The 19682-nt window shown below is 47.6% G+C and overlaps 1 long non-coding RNA gene across 2 annotated transcripts; it reads left to right on the top strand.

The window, feature by feature from the left end:
- Positions 1-255: 255 nt before the first annotated feature.
- On the top strand, positions 256-10030 carry LOC119448170 (uncharacterized). 2 transcript variants are annotated; one of them, XR_007466391.1, is made up of 5 exons: positions 259-325; positions 915-1007; positions 3017-3110; positions 6377-6432; positions 9933-10030. It is a non-coding gene; the product is annotated as an uncharacterized LOC119448170 (long non-coding RNA). The 2 variants fall into 2 exon arrangements; XR_005190970.2 differs by lacking the exon at positions 915-1007 and having other exon boundaries at positions 256-325.
- The last annotated feature ends 9652 nt before the right edge of the window (positions 10031-19682 follow it).

Here is a 19682-nt window from a genome sequence, read left to right as displayed (position 1 = left end):
GAAGGAAAGAAAGAAGGGAATACGTTTAAGTGTTATATAGCTGATGCTGAGTAGGCCTAATAGGAGGTGTTCAACTCACCGCCCGCTGACGGGTCTGTTTAGAAAAGAGGAACATATCTCGAAGGCTACGGTTTTGCTTACAGCATCACCGTAAGCAATGCGGGAGTCGCGAAACGTCACAGACGCCATGTTTTAGACAACACCAATTGAGAGAGCAACCTGAAAGGCCTGTCCACATGACTGCTTTTTTTCCCTCAGGGGCACTAGCGTCTGCCGCACGGATGCCGCCATTCTGGAGGACCTCGAGCAGGGCGAGCAGTACTACGTGAGCCGGCAGTTATTCTCACGCAGTGCTCGCATGTCAGCTTTCACATACGCACAGCTGTCTGAGTTCCCACGTAGAGAGAAACGTTTGCGTGACGCGCATTGTACGCCAACGTTGACCTGGGCCGGTGACCGCCACCTTGTTTATGCAGCCTCGGACCTTTTCGTTGCCGCCAGGGAAGGCTGGCGCAGTCTCAAATTAGTCGTTATTATTACAAAAAAAAATATTGTTCTGGAAGGCTGATGCTTCACAGTCATAACTGCAAGCTCTACTTGCCTTGAACTCGGCGAAATTGTGCGCTAAGGAACCTTATAAATGACAGACACGTAGCAGTATTGAACCATTCATTCATATAAGCAATTAACTTCACGTTATCTTCATAGATTGCGTAGAATTAATTCATCGCTCTGACTGGTTGGCTCTGATTAACATGGCTCTGATTGCCGCCAGTTCCGCGGTGGTCCGCCTTACGCAATGAATGAGCATACGCATTTTGTTCTGCCTCTATTTGTTCCCGTCTCTTACCTCACTTCCCGTCCGACCCTCGTCCCCAATATCTGCGTTACGCTGACGCTCCTTGTCCCGCTAGCGGCAACCGGTGTGGCGCTTGCTGTCACGACGGGTCCGCAAGGTAGACTGGCGCACACACTGCTACGACGATCTGTTCCCGCCCGGGAATCAGGTATGACAACGAGCGAGATTCGACACACTGGGAACACTGCACGCCAGTTCCCTATGAGCTTGGGATGCATCTTTGGTGTCACCGGCGCGGGGCATAATTGCTCTTTCTGTAACACCGGTGTCGGCCTTTTGTTGTGGTGTTGGCAACTTTATCGTGACAATTGACTGACATACCAGAGCTGATACCCTTAGGCGAGGGGAAATATGACTGTCGACCTAAGCCAATGCGTATCATATTTAGAGTATTCAGGCCATCTTTGCAGATGGTTCCCTTAGTTCGTCGTTGAACTTTCAAGCGTTACTATAAAGGGCGCAAGAAGTCACAAAACAGCAGCACACACCATCACCGCTAAAAAAGAAAAATAGTAATGCGAAGGTGTTGTATCGACATTCTACGATTAAGGTTCCTGAAGTCGTTTTATGTGGTGATCACATTCTGCTATAGTAAGTCCTGCACCGCAAAACTTATATTTGCGTATTATTTCGAGAACTCAGATCAAATTTCTGGTGGCAGTACGAAGTACCAAGCACTCTTTCACGGTCACTGATATTTTATAGGTGACTCATCAACTCCCATACATCAACAGCCGTTGAGGTTGAAGTCTAATTCAAACACCTTTTAGCAGCAGTCAATTCCCGCTGATTTCGTTTCTCATTAGCGGACTGACCAAACTGTCCCTGTGGCGTAAATCTTTCTTCACCAATCACGTTAAACGTTTTCGATGTTTCACACAAAGCCCTGACTGCAGCGTCAGCCACGGTGGCATGCGATCCCTTACAAAGGTGCACTGACCGCAGTGGTTGTCATAACCCCCCCCCCCCCGAGCCCTCAACATGGATGCATGTAGGCTCTGAGCTGCACAATTAAAATTGCGAGCGTTGAGTTTCGTTAAATATAACCTGGAGGTAAAGTAAATCTGGCGGTACCGTCGATCCGAGTTTCTAAGATGGTGCACGTGAGAGACCATGTGGTTGGTTCAGCTTATCTTGAACACTACTTGGCCCAAAACGTCATTACTTCCTCGCAAGTAAGTGTTTAACTAGAATAAGTATATTCATGTTTTGCTTTAATCCCATATAACATCTATCTTTACTGTGTACTCAAAGAAAGCTTACGAAGTTGTGAAAGAATTAGAAACATACTGTTTAAACATTTCTACTGTGAGCACTGACTTTCCCTCCTTTCCTCCAACCTCAGAAATCTGCTGGTAACGTTCACGCTGGGTACAATTGAACATCCAACTGCGTGGAGTCATTTTTTCCTACAGAATTGTGGAGAATTCCTTGCGGTTTTATTAGAGACTAAGTCATTTTATCACGCGGAACATTGTTCTCCACGCTCCTCTTCGAGATGTCCTGGCCTTCCGATAAAGATGCATAAGGAGTATCACAGTGACATTTTGCCCCATTCTGGGTGTGTGTGTGTGTGAGTGATTATTAAATAGGAGGAAAAGAGAAAAGTACAGCGCCGTAACTGCCTCTCGTGAGAGATTGTACGAAACTTCTACGGCTACGAGCACGCGAGTCTCCCTCACGCGCACGTTCCCATATGTGTAGCTTCGCTGACATGAACTCGACGCGAGCAGGTCGAGTGGACTCGGCCTAACTCGACTGCGTTCACTGCGTCTTGCCAAGGGGGTTGAGTTGTGGTCCACCCGCTCCTTGTAGGCGCGTTTACCGAATTCGCCTCTAGGCTTGCTGGACTGGACCAGCTAGCGCTTATGTACCTAACGACCGGTTTTCAGCCCGGTAAGCCGACTCTACCAGCTTTTGTCGGGTTCACGCCAATGTATCTACTGCGGAAGATAACGCCGATAGAAAGCTTTTGGCTAAGGACACCTCAAACGCGCGTCCGTGCCCAGGGAACGTATCCTAGCTTCAGGCTCATCACTGGCGCCCCCTGTGCATAACATGGGAACGGCCACGAGGGCGTCCCGCAAAGTTCGTTGAGCTGTGCCCTTCCTTGCATGTTTTGGTGGCGGTGCTTGAGCGATGCATGCGCGGCTGCAGAAGGAGCTGGTGGGCCGGTCCGCGCACGCCGAGGCTTCGACGATGGCCGGAAAGCGTGACGACGACGTCACCAGGGGCGTGGTGGCCGACTACTGTGAGGATACTCTGTCAATACGTCTACAGTGGTCTGTGCGCCACCTAAGCGGCCTTCCAGGGAAGATGCTCCTCACCCATTCTGTCACTGCCTAGCAAAAGAACAAAATATTGTTCCGAATACGACAACATTGAATATAGCATTGAAGTTGTATACGCAGGCTAAAAAGCAAAAAATAAGACAGCCAGGTGGACAGTGAAATGCCACGCACATAATTTGGTTGTGTGTTCCACTACGCAGGAGCTAGCTGCAGTGAGCTGTAATTAATGTGGCACTTAGAGAAATTCAAAGGTCATTTTTGCACTCGGCGCATCCAACGAAGAGTGTTTTCCCCGGCAGGCCCTAGGTAGGCGCTGGACGCGCATGTACTCTGTATAACGCATTTATATAAAATAAACCCTTTCTACTCTGTGCTATGCATGCATCCTAACGGGGAAACTCACCTGCGTTTTTCTGTCTGAAAACTCTTTCATTGTGTACATTTGTCTTCTGTGCGCTAATACCGCATGTCGGAGGCTAGGCGCTTAGTGAGCGGCACACGATGTTGGTGCTTTTACAACTTTTACAATTTAAGTACGCTGAGTTGGGCGCTGTTTCGTCTGTATGTAACGTTCCTTTTTCGTAATCTTTACTTAATGTTTTGCACCGAGCAGAGGAAAAAAATGCGAATGCCGACTCCTCGAAGATGTTTGGAAAACGGCCTAGGCTCAAGCCAAAGCCAGGAGATCCTGCGTAACAAAAATCCTCCACCTCGGTGGCATAGTCATTCGTCAAGATCTGAGCAATGAGCGGCTCTCCAACGTGCGACCCCTCTGATAGAACATGCGTACATCTCTGGAAGATGTGCCCGGTCGACCACCAGTGGGTGCAGCGTTAGAGGGTTGCATGCTGTGGCTTTTCGTACAGGGTGTCGCAGCTAACATGAAACAAGCATTTAAAAAATGATAGCTCACATTGTGCGAAAAAAATATTTAAATAAATATTGTTCAAAATCGACTTCGCAAGCCAGCGGTAATTTTTGTTATTGGCGTCATTCAATTGTGTAATTAGAGGTATTTATCTAACTCGTTATTTACTGCCCTAATTTACAGCTCGACAGTAAGAAAGTAATACGAAAATATTGGAATGATTGAAATAGTGTTTTTAGCTAAATAATGTCCCTTCTCAAGATACCACCCTAAATCACGGGATTACGCACCCACCTGCACTATATAGCTAGTGCATGTGGCTCCTGCATATACCGTGACTGTAACCCGCACAAGAAAGCAGCGCCCTACAGCAGGCTTGCTTGGAAACCTCTAAAAAAATCAGAGCCCTTTAACTACTGGGAAGATGGAAGGCAGCGAAGCTGTGACTATGCATGGTGCGTCTGCTATAGTGAACATTGGTATAGCGAATTTATATATTATCATTATTGACTGTATTGAGCGTCTTCGGCATGTTCGTCAAAAAGCAAGGACACCAGCATCTTGTTTTCGCCCGGCGCGATGGCCAAGTAGTGCGTTTGCTGCGCCAAGTCCGTCCCATCATAGATTAGCGTATGAGCCACAGCGTTCATAGCCGCGGTACACTGCATGGCATCGTCAGGATCCTGACGTCAGGATACTGGAAGATGTGGTTAAACGAGCGTCAGTCCCATAGCGAGTCTAAAGGGCAACTGCTGATAACAGCACGATCTCTGCGTCACGAGACGAAGGGGCACAACGTTTGGTGGGACGTGCCGCCACCGAGTATCGCGGCACTTGTGAAAGAGGCATCGGCGGTGGCGAGGGGTATAACGACGGGCCATTCATCATCCGTTTTGACATATGTGCTAAGGCATAACTGGCGGGGAACCACCACGCAGATGTAGCCAAACCACCACGCACATGGAGCCGAAATTGTTGTACACGCCGGTCGGTCTACTACACGGACGCTATCTCCTGGAACCTAGCCTTTAACGGCTTCGCTGTAAAAAGCAGAAGGTGGGAGAGTTATGCTTTATGCACAGCGCCGCGCCCTATATAATGCGTCGCCTCGGTGTTAGCACAAAACGAACGTCGATAACTTGTGGTGCTTCGTCGGAAGAATGCGTGCGCATGTTATCTTTTGTGGCCGAGTCCCCTTCGTACATAGCAAGCCTACTTCAGGCGCTGCTTTCCGGTGCAGGTGGTTGTGTAATTACGTGGCATTTTTAATATTCAGTGGCCCTTTTTTCAGTTGGAAAAATTAAGGAGGCTAACTTTTTACCTTGATGAAAACATCCCATTTTGATTACTTTCATTATTGTCTATAACTTCTTAATGAACACCTTGTCAAAGAGAACAGTAAACAAAGATTTAACTAACTGTAATAAACTAATTCTGTGTTCCAAGCAAAAACATTACTGGCGGTTTGTCAACTCGATCGCGAACAATATGCACAAAGTTTCGTTCACTTGGTGTGATTTATAATTTAAAGAAATAACTTGCCAACCTAGCTGGGGCGCCTTGCATTGTACGTATATCTCGCGGAGAGGAATCCGTTGGTGCTGCACCCAAGTACAGCGGTGATTTCTCCACCATGGCGCTCAAGGAAGGAATTCCCGATGTGCGACAGAGCTGACCTTAATGTTTCTTCTTCTTTTTTGTGGGGTTTTACGTGCCAAAACCAGTTCTGATTATGAGGCACGCCGTAGTGGAGGGCTCCGGATTAATTTTCACCACCTGGGGTTCTTTAACGTGCAGTAAAACCCAAGCACACGGGCGTTTTTGCATTTCGCCTCCATCGAAATGCGGCCGCCGCAGCCGGGATTCGATCCCGCAATCTCGTGCTCAGCAGCGCAACGCCTTAGCTGACTCAGCCACCGCGGCGGGTCACCTTATGGTTGAAATAACAGTTCCGTGCGATCTAGCGGGATTACACATGCAGAAGGAAGTTACGCTGTAATGATGACTGTGTTTGAATCGTTACTCATGCGGACCTCTGTATTTGAAAAGACATTGCCGCACCCGATATGGTGCTTGCTCGCTGCGCTAACTGATCATATTTTTCTAGCTCTTGGTGCATGATGAACCCACGCACGATCAGTTTAAGATTCACAACATAAATTTGTTATCATAGAGGCATTAGTCTTTTTTTATAGAAGGGCCATAACGCACTTTTCAGTGCACAATGCAGTGATCTGGTGAGATTCAACGCGGCGTTCTTAACGAACAATATTGCCATATAGTTTGAGCGTGTTGTATGCGCTAACACATCTGTTTCATCGTTCCCTGCCTGGCGACACGTGAACAACCCACACGTAGCCCTACCACCTAACCTGGCGATGATTGGAGAAGACGGAGACGTCACCGACAGCGAGGTGAGATATTCGTCAGGCATTAGCAGATGTGCTGGAATGGGAATGCGGGTATCGAAAGGAACTAATACAGTCAAACCTGGATATATCGAACCCACATATAACCAATTATTGTGTATGGCGAACAGCTGTAATATCGCCTTGAAGATCCTATATGCACGCGTATATAGAACGCCCGTTCACCAGCTCACTCAATATATCGAATGCAGCGCCACGCCGAAGACATCAAAGTGCACTTCTTTGTGCACTTTGAGATAATTTGGCACCCGCAGGTGGAGAAGAGAATGTGCAGTCAGTTGAGCCGTGTAGGTCGTCTGTGCAGTCAGTAGAGCACCGTCGAGCTCTTCGGCTAGCCCGCATGCTACCTCGAACGTCAACTTCATTCTTTCCGATTTTCGTGGCATCGTCGTGTGGGTTGAATGCCTATTCCTGAGTTCTTTTTCCACGAGCTATGAGCGCTGCAAGTGTAAAGAAATTAATCAATTTGGACTTTGCAATGAAGTTCGAAGTGATCCAGAATTTTTTGCAGGTAAATAAAGTGTGCTTGCTTTTCTGTTTTTATCCGAGTTGCGTACTAACTTGGCGGCCTTCGGATGCACCAATCGGTAAGCCGCCGTGTGCATCAGGACCTATTATTTTATATATCGAATTACCTATATATCGAACTTTCTTGTAATCCCCTTCAGATTCGATATATCCAGGTTCGACTGTATTGAATTATGCAGTTTAACGTTCCAAAAGCAGGATTTTATCATGAGGCACGCTGTAGTGGGTGACTCCGGATTCATTTCGACCACCCGCGGTTCTAATGTGCACATAAATCTAAGCACACGAGTGTTTTTGATGCGAAAGCGTGAAATGCCACATTGAGCGAAAAAGCCGGCGTCTGTCATCTGTAGCAGCGAAAGGGCAGGCAAATTCCCATTGGCTGCGACCCCGTCACGAGCGCGCCTCGACGGAGCAAAGCGGGCGAAAGGGAGCGCTTCCTTCCTCGATAACGTGCCAGGTGTCGCGTGAGGGGAGAGGGCATCGCCACGACGCCGCGTCATCCTTGCTCTCGGAAGCTGGAGCACGGTCCGCATCTCTCTCTCTCTCATCCCCACTGGACTTAGCTGATGCGCGTGCCTGTCGGCCTTGGTGGCCGCTGCTGCTTCCTTGGTCTCTCATTTTGGCCCCATCGAAATGTGGCCGCCGTGAACCCAAGACATCCGAACTTAGCAGCGGAACGCCATAGCTACTACCTCTTTTCAAATCTATATCCAAGTAACATATTGTTGAACCATGCAATCTAGAAATGCTCAACCGACAAATTTCAGTGTTATTCTGCAACGAAAAGTATAATATACAGAAGCCCGTTCATCAAACCAAATTATCCAAAATTGGCTACTTGAGTGGAGTGGAGATATTTATTATAAGAGAAAAGCTGAGAGGTCGGCCTGAATCAATGTTCTGACCTGCTACTCGGCGTTGGGGGAAGGGGTGCAAAAAGAAAGAATAGAGAAGACGTTGATTATGACGATGAAGATGGTGGCGAAAAACTTGCACGGTCCAAGACTCTTCATAGTATCCTGTCCAGTATGCTCTCCTGTAAAAATTTGTTGAGAGCTTCCAGACTATCAGGCTGATGACTAGGATCAGGCGAAGGTCCCAATAGAACCTTTACAGTCAGTGGTGCAGCTACAACTTTCCAGAAGATGTCTGTCAGCGATTTTCTGTGTACATAAAATCGCGGGCAGATGCACAAGAGGTGACTACTTGAGTAAGAGCTGTAAGGTATTTCGCCGACAGTAACGTGTGGCGTCAAGAACCGCGGCACACGGGCGCGTGGTCCAAATAGTAACACATCTGGCGGCAGTTACAGTTGTCGCTATTCGATGCAGACTTCGCGGCAGCTGATTTGGTAGCTGCTTCTCGGAGAGACATGACGCTAAGCATTCAGAAGATTTGTTTTTATGGCTAAGGTTGTGTGTTGATTATTTCAGTGAAGGGCTGTCTGTGTTTTGCGTTAAGCGAATACGCTGACGCTCTTTATGGCAGCCATAGGCAAGCAAACGTGAGAATTCACTACATTAGGTAATGTCAGGAGTGGCTCCTGGTTTATGTCGTCACACAGTTTCAAATGCGTGAGAGTAGGCAGACGACTGATGCGTTTAGAAAGCACTAAACCTAGTTTAAAAATGTTTTGACGAAGAAATTCATTCATATTTGACAGTGTCGTCATTTGATACATGAAGAAGGCAACTAGATGAACTAAATGATGTCAACAGTCAACTAGTCAAACGAAAGCGTAAAGGAATGAAGCTGTGTTTCAATTTAAATGTAGAAATAATACTCGAAAGAAATGAAAGCTGCAGAGACAACTTGTCGTCGCAGGGAGCCAAACTTAAAAACCTGCAACTCATACAGCACGCGACATCCGAAGGTTGTGTGTTTGGTTTAGAGCACTGCACGGGCTCGGGCTTACCCGAATGGCCGGGCCCGTGCCCGTGCAAAATCGGCCCGTGCAGTACTCTAGTTTGGCTAGCACCTGTGGCTAGTGACAAGAAATGGCATGCTATAAGCTGCTTAGTAGTGGTATAATAATATACAACTCACACGACAGGTTTTTATTCTTTCTACATTTTTATTAGGACAGTTTCATTTTTCTTATGCAGCGCTTGGTCATTGGCTTCTATTTAGTAGCGAGTAACAATAAAGGGCAAACCTCTCTGTTCCCCTTAGCTATAAATGAGTAGCACATACTGTTAAGCCAGTCTTGACAGAACTGTAATACTGGTAATTGTGTATTGTCTTGTCAGCGTCCTTTAAATGTGTCCTAACCAGACGACACGTTCCTATAGTGGTTAGCGCAAATGACGCAAATGGCAAACCATGGACTCGAGATTTTCAGCATGCCGTGGTCGTCCCCTAATCTCGGAGGTGCTAGCAAAGCACCGTGCATGTTTTCAACGTTCAGGGTTTGCGTCATTTACGGCGAGCGGTAGTGGCGGCATCTCGCCTTTTGAGTTTCCATGTAAAAAGCTTCTATCCCTACGAGCTTTTCATGACGCGCTGACTTGTATTTCAGGCGTACGTATTTGCGCGAACGCTGCTCAACGTCTACCCTACCTGGAACTAGGCTTTTTAGGTTGCAGTTTAACTGAAACAGTGAAAATACGGTGTCGTCGTCCCCTCGAATGGAGTGTACCATGCGACTTTACCTGATGCAGTAGTTTCAGATATGTGTTAAAATGCCTGCTATTCAATGTCTTCTGCAATACTGTTTGTGTAATGAGTAATTTCTAGTGTATGTGTATTGTTTTAGTCCTATAAAAATCACTTCAAACGTATCCCGATTGCATAGCTTTTGTTGTCGCTTTACAATATTTAATCCAGCAGTTCTCTGTCCCGTGTCAATGGGTGCTGCCAAGCCCTTTCGACCTAGCTTTTTTGTCGATGAGCCCGTAGGCAGTTACGTGCGTTAAAAAATTATTGACTGAATGACTTAATTATATACTGCGCAGGTCAAGTCTGTGCAGACTGAGCCCAACCACTCGTACAAGGTCGAGGTTGTGACCCAGACGTGCCCGGTGATCCAGCACACACTCACGGTGACCAGCACCACCTGCTGACTGGCGAGATCACCGTCAGCGAGGGTGCACCGGTGCCGAGGCGGTGCAGGTCCAGTGGAACCCCGAGCAGATTAGCATCACTACTCCTGACACCAGCCTCAACTCTTCGGCGGGTGCCGCCTCTTTCACTACTGCTGTTCCACCGACGTCGAAAGACTAGCCGGCGCGTGCCTTGTGCTTTGACAATAAACCGCCGCTTCAGTGCTTTTGAACTCGCAGTAGTGTTCTTGAACGCAAGCGTAAGTCCCTGTGGCTGAAGTTGCGTGCCGATGGGAGTTGAATAGACCCCTCGTGTTTCTGCAAAGCATTAAGCGCTCCTTAGTTAATGGTCCACTAAATAAAAAAACCATTAGGTCGAAGTAGAGCGATACACTATTTGTCCTAGAGTATATCATCGTTTTATCTGTGCCAGCGTACCACTTTGTTGCGCAGAACATTACCGCCGAAGTACCGCTTCTACGTCAACTCGTCCAGAACGGACGAGTTGACGTAATCTCCACGTGAACTCTCTCTTTGGCGCCGTCTGTGAATCTGGCATTGCTGACGTCACATGAGAGGTACCATAGTGTAAAATACCGAAGCCAGTCCGTTTTTCTATTTTCTTCATTTTCTCGCTTAGAAAAAACTCGCTGCGAGCGACCAATTCGTTATTACAGAAGCCTGACCGTTCAATCTAGTACGACCTAATATTTTTCATTAGTGTCGCCTACCTAGATAGCAGGAGAGATTCCTCCGAGCTCTACAAGTTTAATACGTTCCCCCACCCATCCAAAAATCAGTCATAGCCCTTACACTATTCTCTCCGCACTGCCGCATCTGCGGAGAACCTGGGTTCCTTAGGCATACAGTAGGGGGTTGCAGACAGGCACCGCTCAAACCTCCGAACCCTTATCACATCACGAGCTTTGGGGAGAGCTTTGGCCACCTTCGACCTCGAGGATCAGCAACGGCTGATCGCGAGGCCCCAGGACGCCGCCCGAGCTCAAGTCCTTCTGGAATTCACAAAATAAAGATATTTATTCTCTCTCATTTTTTAAAGAACCCCAGGTGATAAACAATAATTTAGAGCCCTCCGCTATGGTGTCGCTCATAACCCACTGTGTAGTTTGGGAACGTTTAATGTTATAGAGAATTATATTCACTAGGGCATATATTGGGACGCAAGGGCACTTTCGCCTATCGACCCTTTCTTTTTACACACGCTATACTCCAAAAATTACTTTCGAGTAAGCCCGCTAGAATAACAAAAGTTACAATATCCCTAGATATATGGAACCCTTCAGCTGGCACCAGTTTTATTGTGCATGTAAGGTACTTGACAAATGAATTTTACTGCTAAGCACAGCAGGAAAGCTGCATATATGAGCTGAACGCATGAGGCACGTTCTCTTCCTCTGAACACATATGATTGTGGATCTGCTGTAAACAATGGGACAAGTTTAGCACAGAGAAAATCGGGAATTATGATCTTTAATGAAGAGACGAGTGTTTACGTGGTGTCAATTCCACAGCAAGTCATACCCGTAGTAAAAACAATATAAATACCTGTGTCTATACACATTCGAAGGAAAGACTTACTCAAGCAACCACCAAGATAATCTAAAAATAAAGGGGAAGCGGAATTTAGCAATAATGAAACACAGAGCACTGTGGGACAAGAATAAGTATGAGGTGGTGCGTGAGAATCTGGAAAGTGAGTAATGGTGCCAGCGCTAACGTTCGAAAATGTCATTTTATGCTTAACCCTTTAAGGCCCAGTGATTCCAAACGGAATCATCCATTTTGTAGCTCCGTGGGCCACCCCGGGTAAAGAAAAACGTTGTTCTTACGCTACAACACGAATTTTGCCCTTGCTCTACATATGCTGGCAAGCTGGTAGACTCAAGGAAGTGCTGCCAAATCTGAACGACAAATAAAAGAATCGCTTGCACTGTTCCCGCCATTCTGCTGAGATCCCCTCTAATTTTGCCCTCCGAGAGAACGCATGATACAGTTGCACCCACACCCATAAGCCCTCCGACAGAACAAATGGACACTGTTGCACCCACTGCTACTACTGAAGCAGCAACTCCAAGGCCACCTTCACCCCACGTGCAGCCCCCACCGGCAAAAAGGAAGAATGCCGATATAACAGACACCGACCACACCGTTGAAAACACCATATTTGTCCTTGGTGAGCGCATGACGACCCTGGAAAAAGAGGTTGTTGCCCTTGAAAATCGGCTACAAAGCAAGCTTGATTCCTTTATTTGTGAGGCATCTGCGCAGTTCTGCAGATTCCAAGAGCTAATCGAAACCTGGGGAAGACCCTCCACGACGTCACAAACTCCCATCCTTCACCACAGCGACAATAATAATGAAGCCAGCACGTAGTCTGGTGATCTGGCAGTGGAACTGCAGGGGGTTCCGCAACAAGCGCGCAAATCTTACACTATTTCTGCAGAATCTTAACGAGCTCCCTGATATTATAGCTTTGCAGGAAACACACGGGAAAGTAACTCTACCGGGATACAACACGTTTCAAGACCCTCACATAGTCAAGCCCAACACTGCCGTACTTGTAAGACAGCACCTTTCTGTTAAATGGGAGACATTCAGCGGTACTGACATCCCCCACGATTTCATCGAAATTCTACCTAAAAGCCTCAAACAACCCACCCTATACGTGTTGAATGTTTACAGCCCTCCCAATGCTCGACAACACCGCTTTGAGCACATGCTTGCTCAAGCCAAAGCTAACGCCAATAAACAGCCGCTAGTTGTAATGGGCGACTTCAATGGCCCCCTACAAATGTGGGGCCACTCTGCATCTGCCCCTAAGGGAAGAGCTCTGTGGCAGCACATACAGAATCAAGGTTTCACCATCCACAATGACTTTACTCTTCCTACCCGGCTAGGAAATAGCGTCAGTAGGGATACATCCCCCGACCTCACCCTAACTCACCGCATCACTCAGGCGACGTGGCAAAACCTCCAAAACAACTTAGGCAGCGACCATTACATCCTCGAACTCCGCGTAAATTTCAAGCACAGACCACTGGCCATGAAACCACTAAGGCTTACCAATTGGACGGAATTCAGAAAATCTCGCTCCAACACCAACGAAGAAGACATTACCGACATAGAGCAATGGGCGAACGCTTTACAAGCAGATGTAGAGGCCCATACCACCACTCTCCCGTCAGATACACCCTTGGCAACAATTGATTCGAAGCTCCTACACATGTGGGAAGCGAAGCAAGCCTTACTCAGGAAATGGCTAACAGCCCGTTACAATCACAAACTCCGAATCAGAATCGCCAAATTGGACTCTCAGATTGAAAAATACGCTATCAAATTGAGGGCACAGCAATGGACTCAGGTTTGCGAAGGAGCGCATGGTCATCTTAGCACTAAAAAGACCTGGCAATTGCTCCGGCACCTGCTCGACCCCACCACATCTAGGACGCATAATAACCACCAGATCAATAAACTGCTACATGAACATGCAGCGGACCTGCCGACAATGTTCAGTAACTTGGCTTCCAAACATATGCCCCCTCCTACGCAAATCCCCATGCCCGACTATACTGGTGAACCCAATGAGGAACTTTGCAGCGCCATCACAGAAGCGGAGGTTCGACATGCCCTCAACCAAGTGCGAACTACCACGGCACCAGGTCCAGACTCTGTGACAAATAAGACGCTTCGCAACCTCGATGAGCAATCCATACGCAAACTCACCGAGTATTACAACCACTGTCTCGAAGAGGGCGAGATACCCCAACAATGGAAAGCAGCCAAGGTGATCTTCATTCCCAAGCCGAATAAGCCAATTCACATTGATAACTTCCGTCCCATCTCTCTCACCTCATGCATAGGGAAGATCTTGGAGCACGTAATCCACCTACGCCTTTCCAAATACATCGAAGATCATCGCTTTTTCCCCTCGGAAATGACTGGATTTCGCAAGTCTCTTTCTTGCCAGTATGTCATGCTAAGGCTCAAACAAGATATCATTGAACCGAGCGACGCACGCGACACAAAAGCGTTGCTGGGCCTCGACCTCAAGGGAGCCTTCAATAATGTGTCCCACTTGGCCATTCTACGCGAACTTAACAGTATAAACTGTGGAGAGCGAATCTACCGTTATATATGCCGCTTCCTGACGAAGCGCACTGCAACGCTCCAATTAGGCAGCGAACAATCAGGTCAGATACGTTTAGGAAGCACTGGTACGCCCCAAGGGGCAGTACTCTCCCCCCTCTTCTTCAATTTGGCTATGCGACCTTTAGCTTTTGCTCTAAAGAAGATTCCCGACCTCAGATTCTCACTGTACGGGGACGATATTACGCTGTGGATGACCGGAGGTTCGGACGGGCACATCCAAGACACCCTCCAAGCAGCCATTGACCAGATCGAACAAGTAGGTCACGACTTGAACCTTAGGTGCTCCCCCACCAAATCAGAGCTTCTCCTTCTGCCCCCCACGAGACGCTTCAGGACATCGCCCCCGAATATCGACCTCACAGTTGAAGGGCACTCCATACCCCAGGTAGACAGGATAAGGGTGCTAGGTCTTCACCTTCAAAGCAACCGAGCAAATCAGCGTACCTTGCAAGCACTACAAACAACAGTAGATAACACGCTACGCCTCATAGGAAGGATCTCCAATAAACACGGAGGGCTTCGAGAGAAGGAACTGATTCAGCTCATCCAAGCTTTTGTCCTAAGCAAAATCACCTTCGCACTACCATATCTCTCACTCTCTAGGAAGGAAGCGGACACTGTAAACTGCTTGATCCGGAAGATACACAAAGTCGCTCTTGGTGTTCCGATTAGAGCATCCACACAGAGGGTGATGGCCACAGCCACAATCAATACCTTTGAAGAATTAACCGAAGCACATCTATCATCGCAATATCACAGACTCTCCACCACTGCAGCTGGGCGTGAGATCCTGAGACAACTTCACTACGCCCCACCACTCAACGAGAACAAGCGACATCAACTTCCTCCGAACATACACGGCCAATACCACATCCAACCTCTACCCAGAAACATGCATCCCGAATTTCACGTCGAACGCCGGAAACTTCGAGCCAAGGCGCTACAACGCAGCTATGGACAGGCAGAAGGAGTTTACTACGTGGACGCCGCAGCCTATAAAACTAAACATCGTTATGCTTTAGCGGTCGTAGACAAGCAGGGCAACACTGTTCGTTCAGCATCAGTCAGGACCACCTCAGCGGGCGACGCAGAAGAGGCCGCCATTGCACTCGCATCGGGGCTACCTGATTGCGATGTCATCATCAGTGACTCGAAGACTGCTATCCGGAACTTCAGTAGCGGCTACATTACAAACCTCGCGCACTCTCTACTAGTCGCTCACCCGCCAAAAAACTACATCGCTCTCATCTGGACTCCAGCACATCAAGGACTACCAGGCAACGAAATGGCTCATGCCGCTGCTCGAGGATTCACGGACCGAGTGGACGGAAATGTGGGCTTTACCCCAGAAGCCAATGACTCCCAACAACAGACCAATAAAGACGCACTCATCACATTCCATGAAATTTCCACACATTACAAACACCAACGCCTAACGTATCCACCTCTCTCTGTGTCGAGCACGCGCCAGAGAGAAATATTGTGGCGCCAACTACAAACTCGCACTTTTCTTACCCCACGCACTTTGAACTTATTCTTTCCCGACACATACCCGACACCCAAGTGTCGCTTCTGCCCTGTCCAAACAGCAGATCTCTCCCATATAATGTGGAAATGCCCCATCAAATATCCCCCCCGCAACCTCAAACCATTAATTAGTAGCGAGGCGCTGTGGGGGACTGCCCTGCGCAGCTCCGATCCCACCCTGCAGGACCGAGTCCTGAGGTGGGCTGAGGAGGTAGCGGAGGCCTACCACGACTGGTAGGCGGACGTCTGGCAGCACAAGGTGCTAAGACTGGAGCACACAGGCCTCCCTCTCTCCCCCCCGGCCCCTCCCCTTTCTTAAAAAGGGAAATAAAAGTTCATTCATTCATTCATTACATGCTCTAATCATCGGTATCTGCCGGTGACGCTGAAGAAAACGCAAAAATTAATTGTTTTGAAACCACTATATAAGATCAGGGCTGTTTCAACTTTCTGTTTATTTTTTAAATGAAGAAACATGGGTCTGCTTCCTCTCCTGCTGACCAGAAGATAAAGCAGAATTAGGCCTTTGTGTTTCTGTCCAATTTTTGCTGCGTCATCTCCACTACGGACACTACAAAGCTCGGATGTCTAACCCACTTATTAGATTGAGCTCCAAAGGAAACATCGTTACTAACATACAAAATCCCTCGTAAGACCATTTTTTAATATTGTAGCACTGTCTGGAATTTGGATTACGTTGGCTAGTGGACTTGTCTTCTTTTTTTTTTCTTTTTTTCTTTCTTTTTTTTTTGCGATTGACGAGACCTAGGGCAGTGTTCTTTTTATCATTTTTCCACGTTCTTATAATAGCGCGAACTGCAGTGATCTTTCTTCCCGTTCCTAATGCCGTTCTCTATCCTTCGTCATTGTTTAATTTTAGTCCTTGCGATTTATAATCTCGTTCTTTCTTTTTTCTTTCCTTTTCTTCTTTCAGTCTTCCATGCTGTGCTTCTGTGTCCTCCTACCTGATAAAGAGTAGGCAGGTGTTGAGGCCCTTCTGGTGGCCCTTGCGGGTCTGCTTCTTTGTTTCTCGTGGGATCGAATCTCCCGGCCGCATTTCGATGGGGGCGAAATGCTAAAGCACCCGGGTACTTGGATTTAGGTGCACGTTAAAGAATCTCAGGTGGTCCAAATTATTCCGGAGTCCCCCACTACGGCGTGCCTCTTAATCACATCGGGGTTTTGGCATTTAAAACCCCAGAATTTTTTCTTACGTTGGTCTTCTTTTTTCCGTGTCAATTGCACACGTTTTCAAACCGAATAATGACAATCGCCGACATAAACAGTGCAGAATTGGTCCAGAGAACGGCAATTAGCTACATCTACCGACGCTACAACGGCAACCTTCTTGCATTCCTCTCATCTAGCGCCCCTTGGTTTCACTCCTCTTTCTAAAAACAAAGCACCGAGTCCCTTAAACGTCTCCCCTTACTTTTCCACATCATCCCGATACTCCTTCTTAGTCAACTAATAACCACGTGCTAAATCATGATCCACCATACAGTCACCAAATAAACACATCTGCCTGTCATTATAAGACGCAGTGACGTACAGCTTTTTTTTTTTCACCAGACCATTGATCTGGGCCGGAGAGAACCTTGCAATATGCAGTCGTTACTCGTGAAAAAAATGTTTGTCCCCTTAAGGTGTTTTTTTTTCTTTCTTGGCACTTAAAACTGCAGTGTTTTATTACATGTTGTTTGGTCTATGACAATTTATTTTGCACTGTGTATGTCGCTAATACTGTCATAACCCTGTTAAGAGACCGCACTATGTAAAGAACGTGTCGCAGTTTCACCCGAAAAGCGAAGCATCAATTGCGATAGCAACTTAGTAGAGAGCTATACGGAGTAAGGATAGTAGTTTTATCAGCTGTATAAACTTGGACATGCAGCAGCAGCAGCAGTAACGCGCAGAACTGTTGTCGACGCCGTCGCCGTTTTGCCCGCGTTCGCACCGAACGCGCGCGGCATTGGTGACTCGCCAGGGCCTCTGGGGGTGGCTCGGAGGTCTTCGACGAGATCAGAACGAGAAAATCGTCGAGCAGCGTCGGAAGTCTTTACCACCTTCTCGCCTCGCAACGTTTTATTGCGATAGCAATTATATGGACACTTCAAAGCAGGTTTCTGTCGTCGCCGTCGCCGTGAGGTTCCGTATGACGTCAACGGTGATGAAATCGTCGCCGCGCTCCGGACGCTGTATGTGCGAGTGAAAGAGCGCGAGGGACGCGCGCTTTCACGGGGAGCGAACGCACGTCGGAACGCAAACCCGCGTTCTGCGCCGTGCTCCCAGAAGGGCTGCAGAATTAAGCGTCTTTTTCCTCCTTTATAATCACCATATATATAGAGAGCAAATGCGACTTCTTCCGTCGTGCGAAAAGCCGTGGGGGGACGGGAGGGAAGGAGGGGAGGCGACGTTTAGCTGCGGCACCAAATGCGTAAATGTATAAAAGTGTTGCGAGGCGAGAAGGTGGTAAAGACTTCCGACGCTGCGTGACGAGTTTCCCGTTCTGACCTCGTCGAAAACCTCCGAGCCACCCCCAGAGGTCCTGGCAACAGTCACCAACACCGCGCGCGTTCGGCGCGAACGCGGGCAAAACGGCGACGGCGTCGACAACAGTTCTGTGCGTTGGTAGTGCTGCTGCATGTCCAAGTTTATACAGCTGATAAAACTACTATCCTTACTCCGTATAGCTCTCTACTAAGTTGCTATCGCAATTGATGCTTCGCCTCTCGGATGAAACTGCGACATTTTTTATATAAATACGCATATAAAAACGTCGCCTCCCCTCCCTCCCTCCCGTCCCCCCACGGCCTTTCGCGCGACGAAAGAAGTCGCGTTTTCTCTCTATATATGGTGATTGCAAAGGAGCAAAGAGACGCTTAAATCCGCAGCCCTTCAGGGAGCACGGCGCAGCACGCGCGCTTATTCTCCGCCGTGCCTTCGCTTCCCGTGAAAGTGCGCGTCCCTCGCGCCCTTTCACTCGCACATACAGCGTCCGGCGCGCGGCGACAATTTTATCGCCGTTCACGTCATACAGGACCTCACGATCACGGCGACGCCGACGGCAGAAATCCCCTTTGAGTGTCCATATAATTGCTATCGCAATAAAATAAATCTATAAATAAATGGAAGGCACATCTCACCGGGGAGGCAGTTTTTCAAAAGGGACTCGTCAGTTGTTTAGCTATCGACCACTTGCGAAGATAGGCACTTTTACTACAAATGCGATGCTTGCATGCGTGCGCGATAGATAGATAGATAGATAGATAGATAGATAGATAGATAGATAGATAGATAGATAGATAGATAGATAGATAGATAGATAGATAGATAGATAGATAGATAGATAGATAGATAGATAGATAGATAGATAGATAGATAGATAGATAGATAGATAGATAGATAGATAGATAGATAGATAGATAGATAGATAGATAGATAGATAGATAGATAGATAGATAGATAAACAGCGCGCGAATTGAGGCTTCTACGAAGGCATTACTTGCATACCTTCCGCATTGTTGCCAGCTAAGTGTATGGAAAGAAGCATAAAGTTGAGTTCGCCGCTTCACTTGTACACAAGACAGCAGTGTTACGAAGCCATTTGTGAGTGCATCATCTTTTTGTGTGTGTGTGTTGTCTTACGGCTCACCATTCACAACGTTGGTCCTGTTCGTAACAGAAAGCACTTGTAAGTGAAAAAAAAAATGATGAAAAAGCCGGGGCGCATGCTGTCGTTGTTTTCTCCTTTGATCCTTGTTATATTTCATTGTAACACATTGGGAGAAGCGAAGCGTAGTGCTTTCCTACATTGCCGTCGAGGGAGTCATCATTGCTGGAGCTGGGGCCGTAGAAAAAAAAGAGAGAGAGATATCAACTGCAGCTTTTCAATGGTAGTCTCCACAGTAAATGTGGCCATATTGCTGCCATTTGTTCTTACCCGTGGAGCTAGAGAACGTTTAC

Source organism: Dermacentor silvarum, chromosome 4, assembly GCF_013339745.2.
Source record: "Dermacentor silvarum isolate Dsil-2018 chromosome 4, BIME_Dsil_1.4, whole genome shotgun sequence".
Taxonomy (NCBI): Eukaryota; Metazoa; Arthropoda; class Arachnida; order Ixodida; family Ixodidae; genus Dermacentor; species Dermacentor silvarum.
This window is presented reverse-complemented; position numbering and strand designations above follow the sequence as displayed.